The sequence below is a fragment of the Hakea prostrata genome, chromosome 2, assembly GCF_041222555.1.
Source record: "Hakea prostrata isolate BN-2017 chromosome 2, UWA_Hpros_2, whole genome shotgun sequence".
Taxonomy (NCBI): domain Eukaryota; kingdom Viridiplantae; phylum Streptophyta; class Magnoliopsida; order Proteales; family Proteaceae; genus Hakea; species Hakea prostrata.
Window position 1 is genome coordinate 48,129,698 of NC_142601.1, and position 8,162 is coordinate 48,137,859.

Genomic DNA, 8,162 nt, shown 5'->3' on the forward strand with positions numbered 1-8,162 from the left:
ACAAGAGTAGGGTTGGTTTCTATCTAATTTAGTTTCTTTATAAAGAGATTTATAATGAAAATAAGGGCTTTCCTCTTATATATATATATAGGGTTTTTTATTAGTGTCTCTCCTACTATTAACATTATATTATATACATATCCAAAAGATATGATATTGATTCTTCTTATTGTTACTGGTGTGGCAATGCATATTTTCCAAAGTCCAGATCAACTAGATAGACTGGAGATAGATGGAGATAGATCTAACCACTCGTTGGTCCAGTTTCATCCCCAACTATATGTAGGTAGCAAAATCTGAAATCCATTTTCCCTCACAAATTTGAATTCATTTTAATTTCGAAGTTAGTTTCATGGGCTTTTCCAGCGTTACATTTCACATAGTAAGTAGTCCACAAAGCCTATATGGATTGAAGCCTATGGTGTCATGACCATGGATGGTCCATATCCTATAAGCAAACAGAAAAGGAAAGAAAGGTCCAAATCACATACGCAAGTAAGTACCATTTGGTTGCCCAGATTAATTGTTCTAGGGAAGAAAACGCTGAAGGCTAGGGTAGTGTCACTGGTCGCTCTCTTTGTGATAATAAAGTAATGGGTTTTGGTTTGCCAGATTACTCTATTTTTTACGAGTTTTATATGATTCAGTTGAAGGCTAAGTTCACGGCCAAGCAAAGATGATCTCACTACAGGAAGAAGAGAGTAAAAACGTTTATCATTGCATCTCGTCTAATCCTAAGGTAGCTTATATGTTAACTGTAAGGTCGTAAGAAGATCTGAACACTTGACTGTAATCATAAGGTGTTGATGTTTGCAAACTGATACCACCCTTTTGGGTACCCAACATAGTTGTATTTGTCCGTATTTCAAAGGAAGAAAACACACTTGTTGACTTCCTAATAAGGAAACTTCTCCCTTTGCATTTAGGTAGGGCGTGCGTCCATGTATTTGGCCGCTAGATGCCCAGCCTGTGGGGGTTGGGCATTGTAAGACAACATGTGGAATAAGGGAAACCGATGATCTCTAAAATGAGAACACCAAGTCATTCATATTAAAGGATAATAATACATCATATGAGACTTATAGACGATAACACTTGTCTCTAGTCCTTAACAAGCATCAGCGGCTAGACGCACACATTCTTCTCGGATATAGAAGGTTTGGATCTTTATTCTAAAGAACTTGAAATTTTAAACAAGAACTATAGCCTACTCAGTGATAGCCAATATAAAAAACAGCTATCTAGGTGCATTTAGGCACCGAAATTGAATTGCACTGAATGACTTAATCAAAGGTGAACTGACGCAAAAGTCATCTTATTTTATGCCACAATTAAGTGGTAATTCTATAAGGATTGGGAGAGTTCAACAGATCTACATCTTCTGTAATTCCTTTCCTTATAATTCCCTGTAATTCCCTCATAGGATAGTGCCATGTGGCATTTAAGTAATCCAAAGGTTACCCAACAAACTAGAATTTAAATAAAATTCAAATTTATGGATGGCTTTGAATAAAATTCAAATTTAGTTTAAATTAGATAACCTTTGGATTACTTAAATTCCACGTGGCACAATCCTATGAGAGAATTACAGGTAATTGTAGGGAAATGAATTACAAAGGATGTGGATCCGAGTTCAGCAGTCCATACACAACATTTTTCTAATAAACTTTTTTTTTTTTAGAAGATTTTCTAATAAACAGATAATTGGTTTGGTCACGTTTCTGTTGTGGAACTTGTGCCATAAACAGCTTAAGTATCGCCCACACAAAAAACACGCTTGCTTATCCTTTTAATATCGATCATTTCTTCTTCAGGAAAGAGGAAGAGTGAAGAATAGACAGGGAGCAAGAAATCCTTGTGCAGTTGCAATTCCTTCAGGTGGTTACTCTCTTATCTAATTTTCTTCTGCAAATGTCGATTTCCAGTACTTTCGCTGCAATGCTAATCTACATAACAGAGGTAATTCTCTCAAATTTAAACAGATTTTACCTTCTTTTTCCTTGACTGAAATCAATAATATTGACTGGGTTCGAGTCTTGCAGAGTAAACATGGAGAGAACATGAGCAGCCAAGCAAAAAGCACCAAATTGCAGACTTTGACAGCAACAACCCTGAAGGAGGAGAGCACATACAGGAGAGATCATGGGCTTTCTGCTCAACATCGACAGCCCAACATGCTGGCTGTTGAGAAGATGCAGCAGCAGGGTCCCCTCTGTTTCGCGGTTGAGTTTGATGGGTTGCACTGCTTTGAGACCCTTTACTCATCCCTTCGTTGAATATTCAATCTCTTCTACGCAATCAATTTTCATTGCTTCTTCCATATAGATGATACTTTTCAGTATATCATCATTCATACAGAATGGGCCGGAGAAGCTTTTGATCTCTCTTTCTCTATGTAACTCATGTTCCATGCAAACATTTGTAATTCATATTAGACCCAAATTATTGAGTTTAAGGGTAAGGAGATCGACCATTTAAGGCTACCCAAAGTTTGTAAAAGTTTTGCGAGGATTGCTCTTGTACATCAATTTGCAGTTCCATATTAAACCAAATCAAATGCAGAAAGGAAGAACAGAACAATTAAAGAAGTTATGAATTCAATGTTATTGGTTCAGTTTTATCACTAAACTTGTGGATTCGATCTCTTCAGGGTGTTGTAAGACCCACGGATGTTTGTTATATCTCCTCAAGCCCTCAAGCTCCATTGCTACTTCCTTCATTGTTGGTCTTTCTTCACCCTTAACTCTTAAACATCTTCTTGCAAGCCCCATGACTTCGTAGATTTGCTCTTTGTTACCCTCTCTCAAAACTGAACTTTCTAAAATCTCCCAGGCACGGTTCTCCTTCATTGAAGTAACAAAATGCTGAGCTAGATTCCTCTCCATTTCAGATCTTTCAAAATTGAGTGCTGTTTTTCCGGTTAATAGTTCCGCAAGAACCACACCGAAGCTATACACATTACTCTTTTCTGTTAATTGACTTGTATTGAAGTACTCGGGATCTAAGTACCCAAAAGTTCCTTGAACTAATGTACTCAGCTGAGTTTTGTCTATAGGAATCAACTTGGAAGCTCCAAAATCTGCAACTTTTGCAGTGAAGTTATCATCCAAGAAAATATTAGCAGATTTAATATCTCTATGAATAATAGGTGGTGAAGCTGCAGAATGCAAATAAGCAAGCACCTCTGCTATCTCGGTAGCCATCCTCAAACGAGTTCCCCATGAAATTGAAGACTTGCATTCTTTGTTGTGGAGATGATATGATAAGGTATTGTTCGCAACAAATTCATACACTAACAGGGGAACCTCTGCCTCCAAGCAACAACCTAATAGCTTCACTACATTTCTATGATTAATCTTAGAAAGAATAACCACCTCATTTATGAACTGCTCAACTTGAGTTTCATCAACCGATTTTGATTTCTTGATGGCAACGATTTTGTTATTGGGTAGAATTCCTTTGTACACAACACCGTTGCCCCCTCGACCAATGATCTGGGTCTTAGCATAATTGTTAGTTGCCTTCTTTATTTCTTCTGCTGTATAAATTTTTGCCACCTCCGTGGTTGGTCCTTCATATAAAGAAAGTTGTTGCTTTAATAATAGACCTCCATTTTGCTTGAAGAAATTCTCCTTGTGTTTGCGAAGCTTCCTCTTCCATAGTACCCAAAGCACCAGCAAACTACCAATAAGGGGAAGCAAGAAGCCTAATCGAATACCTATAAAGTGGGAGAATAAACATATTTATTAATCTCAGTCAGAAGTCAGGACACAAAGAGTATGGATCGTCTACTTGTCAAGATAGAGGATTGTGCTCCCCTCTCACTCCTCCACTACATGATAAGGAGTGGTGCCTACTTGAACATGATAAAGTGGACTGCAAGAGGGCAAAGGTTGGCCCCTTTCTAAACATATATATGGTGGAAGAGTGTGAGGAGAGCACAATCTTTTATAAGTCGGGGTAGAGGATCCAGACTAGAATCCAAATGGAGCCTAGATCCTGCACTTGGGGTTCAAGTTTCGCCTTGGACAAACCTAATCTAGCCCATGCTAAGCCTGAACAGGGTTTTGGCAAAAAATTTTGGCTCTAAGAATGAATCAAGGCAATAGCTAGAGTAGCTTGATTAGGGTTACTACGGTCTGGGTTTAATGTTGTTTGACTAGGGCTAGCTCCCTTAGCACAGCTAGATGCTACCAATTTTTATGTTGTTTTTCGTAAAAGTAGGGCAACAATAGAGAATTATGAATTATTTTATTATTTTGTGGTTATGTTAAGGTATTAAAACTGGATTAGAGTATTCAGGTCAAGGTTAGAGTTTTAAAAAGCACAACAAGACCTAGCCCTATTGCAGTCCTATTCTACACTATGTAAGGGAATAAGGAACCTATCTAGTGTCAATAGTTGTCATAGTAGTATGTATATAAAAAAATGATAGGTATAGGAGCATTAACAATGTACAATAATCAAGTGGGCAGTAGCAGTGGAGGTGTAGAATGATATACGGGCAAGGGGGTCATTTCATAATGAGGAGGGTAGAGAATGACATAAGGAAACTAGGTTATGCTACACATAAATACCTAGACTTTTTAATAAATTATAGTAGTTACAAGCACACTTTTCATAATAAAACATCTTAAAAAGGGGTTAATTACAAGCACAATTATTGGTTTTGATTTGTATGCAAAATTTCCAACCAAAATATTTAAAATGGTAAATTTCATTCCTTTTTTACATGGCATAGTATAATGTCTCACCCCTCTTTTATGAAAATATCATATACCATCTTTTTTTATTGTTCAAATGCAAACTAGTCCACTCTGTTAGTCATATATTCCTGTTAAGTGATAACATCAATAGAATATATTTCACTTAATTCATAAACTATCCTACCCAAAGAATAAGTCTACCTTATATACTTCTGTAAAACATGATAATTTTGTCGTTGATGAGACTAATATCTTAGTGGGTGGAAATGTTCCAAGAAACATGATGATGAATATTTTATTCATTTTAAAGTAAAAAATGAATACATCTTTAAATTAAAAAATTAACAGAAGATTAATATATAAATAACTCAACCAATTCTACAATTTTTTATAATAGTAATATCATTCGTAACTCCAAAGTTACTTGGCTATTGAAAAATAATTAAATTCAAATAATTTGCTTATATTACTAATGAAAGCCGTTAGATACGTTTTTTTTATAATATACAATTAGAATGGGTTATGAAAGGATGTAAAAGGGACAAGAAGTCTTTTAAGTTAGTAAACTCAGTTCTAAGGTGCTTGTTATTTTTCAATAACCAGAATGGAACATTATATTATGCTATTAAAAATGAATTCGAAGTGGTGATATCAGGATTCACATCCTCTGTAATTCTTTTACCTACAATTCCTTTCTAGGATTTTTATGGATTCACATCGTCTGTAATTTCTTTCCCTACAATTCCCCGTAATTCCCTCATAGGATTGTGTCATGTGGCATTTAAGTAATCCAATGGTTATCCAATTTAAACTAAATTTGTATTTTATTTAAACTCACCCATAAATTTGAATTTTATTTCAACTCTAATTTGTTGGATAACTTTTGGATTACTTAAATGCCACATGGCACAATCCTATGAGAGAATTACAGGAAATTGCAGGGAAAGGAATTACAGACGATGTGAATCCGATTTTTATCACGCATTTATAGACTAATTATAGTTGATGCATAACTAAATTCCCAAACTTACTTGTGTTTGAACACAATAACCTCACGTAGGCTACAATAGGGTCAGGTGGAGGGTGAGACTTTATTATCTTGACCCTAAGCCTGGGTACCCTAGCATGATTTTGACCCTAACCCTGGGTACCCACTTTAACTTTCATGCTACCAAGCTGAGCTAGCCCGTGCCAAATCATGCGCTCTACCTTGACAATGACCCTACCTAAAATTAAAAAAAAGAAAGAAAACCAATCCGGAATTCTATATTGTTGCCCTACATTTATTTATCAAAAATATCTTATAGGATGATGGGGCAAGCCCAGGCTGAACTAGGTCAAGACTCAACCGTGGCCTTTTTTAACCCTAGCCTGAGGCCACTCTAAACTAGTTACAGCCTGTTCTTCGGCCTAGGGTTTTTTTCTCACATGCCCTATTCAGGCTTAGGATAAGCACTGTGGGGTTTAGCCACCAGAGTCAAACTTTCATTGTAGTCTCTTTCAAATTCAGGATCCTTTACTCATTAGGTAGAGAGGGCCGGGTGGAAGTCCCACCTCTGATTTCCCTTGTTAGAATTTAGAGGTGATCGAACCCCCTCCTAAAATGTGGTGGAGATGTGCGAGGGAAGTATAGACCTCTACTTTAACTGATAGAGGATCTCAACTTTGTGGAGAGAAAGTATGAGAAGTGGGCTTGTGGATACTTTGCTTTAAGTTATGTTTCTATCAGACTTGATTGTAGGGTGGCTCAAAAGAAGTGAGTGAGGATAATTACCCAAGGAGACCTGTAACATTGGGTATTCCACTGGATTAGGAGTGCACCCGTTCCCGTTTATCTTTCCATCTCCTTGATAACCAATTGGGCAAGAACAGTTGTAAGTCCCTGGTAGATTGGTACATAAGGAACCGTAGGTACATGGATTGTTATTTGGAATCTCACATTCATTTATATCTGCAAGCAACAAAGGCTATCAGATCAGAAATTAGCTAGTGATAGAAATATGAGGGCATTTCATGGTTACCTTGGCATCCAATGTAGGGGTTTCCTTGATAACCTTGAGAGCAGTTGCAGCTATACCCAAGACCATTTATGGCGAGACCGCAGATGGTGTTGCTGCCGCACGCGTAACTGTTGTCCTTGATAGCCTCTTCACAAGATTTAATGGTCTGATCTGTTGGCCAGTTTATAGCCCAGTCAAGCACCATAGGAACTTTGGAATAGCCTGATTCATCCACATCATTGGTGAAATTCAAGAGATCGGATGTAGAGAAGCGATACCAGTTAGAATCTACGATGAAAACGTAGCTGCAAGGATTGAAATAGTAAACTGAAGTGTGATTATTGTAGCTTCCAACAGTTATTTGGTAGTCTCTGAAACCCTTTGGAATGGAGGTTTGACAACAACCAATGCCTGTGCAAGAACCGTTTGTCAAGTCACCTGGGTTGGTACATAACATGGTGCAGCCACTGGTGAATTGCTTCCCACCAAAGCCATAGAGATATGCATGAGTGTCACAACCTAGAGTAGTGAATTTGTTATCAGTATTGGAGATGCTGAAAGTGTTGTTAGCCAAAACAAATCCGGTGTAGAGATGAGAAGTTAGATTGCCCAGTGCGTTGTAGCAATCTGTAGCTACATGGTTCCATACTCGCAGTTGGCCTTGCTCAAATGAAATATTTAGGATTTCTGTGCTTCCCCAGAACAGTTTTGGAGGGTTGTAATAAGTGTCATTACAGGTTACCTCAAAGCTTGGGTCTCTGTAACAATTACTATAGCCAATGCCAAACGGGTAGGGAACTGATAGGTTCCCGCAGGTATCCTGGCAACCAGACTTTGCAATTGGGAAGGTTGATGTTGCTGCAGCTGCTGCTGTTGGAAACAAGAACTGGGTGAGAAAGAAGAGGAAGGATAGACAATTAAGCACCAGAAGACTGCCACCCATGACTTGTTTTCTTGTTGCTTTTTGCTTCATCTGCAACTTATGATAGTCTTTGAAGAAGAGGAAACAAAATTGTTTATTGGTCTTGGCAACTACAACTGTTATGTTACTTGATGTTTGACCGTTCCCAATATCCTGTACACACCATGTGAAACCTTCCATCAAGAAACCTGCTGCTTATTTGAAGTCAAATGAACAGACAAAATCCTACCCAAATTATATTTATATAAAAAGAAATAAAAAAATTTAAAATAAAATTAATGAACCGAGGAAATCATAAAGAAATTATAAACTATAAACCAACCTTAATTCTTGTGTTCCGAAGTAATCACGATTAAATTTAAGATTATTTTGTAAAATTAATATTTATGATTATTTGACTTACAAACATAAATCCATGTATTTGATATGATTTATGATTCTTATTTCTCATCAAATAAATCGGTTTAGACATAGGTTTATAAATCAATGATTGTTTATAATTTATCATCATAAACAATTATTTTTTGTTTATGC

The 8,162-nt window shown here is 36.9% G+C and overlaps 1 long non-coding RNA gene and 1 pseudogene across 1 annotated transcript; one reads left to right on the top strand and one right to left on the bottom strand.

The window, feature by feature from the left end:
* Positions 1–1,819: 1,819 nt before the first annotated feature.
* LOC149024574 (uncharacterized) lies at positions 1,820–2,451 on the top strand. Its single transcript, XR_016171435.1, has 2 exons — positions 1,820–1,959; positions 2,043–2,451. It is a non-coding gene; the product is annotated as an uncharacterized LOC149024574 (long non-coding RNA).
* A 152-nt stretch (positions 2,452–2,603) lies between these two features.
* Positions 2,604–7,649, bottom strand: LOC149024575 (wall-associated receptor kinase 2 pseudogene; annotated as a pseudogene).
* Between the last annotated feature and the right edge of the window lie 513 nt (positions 7,650–8,162).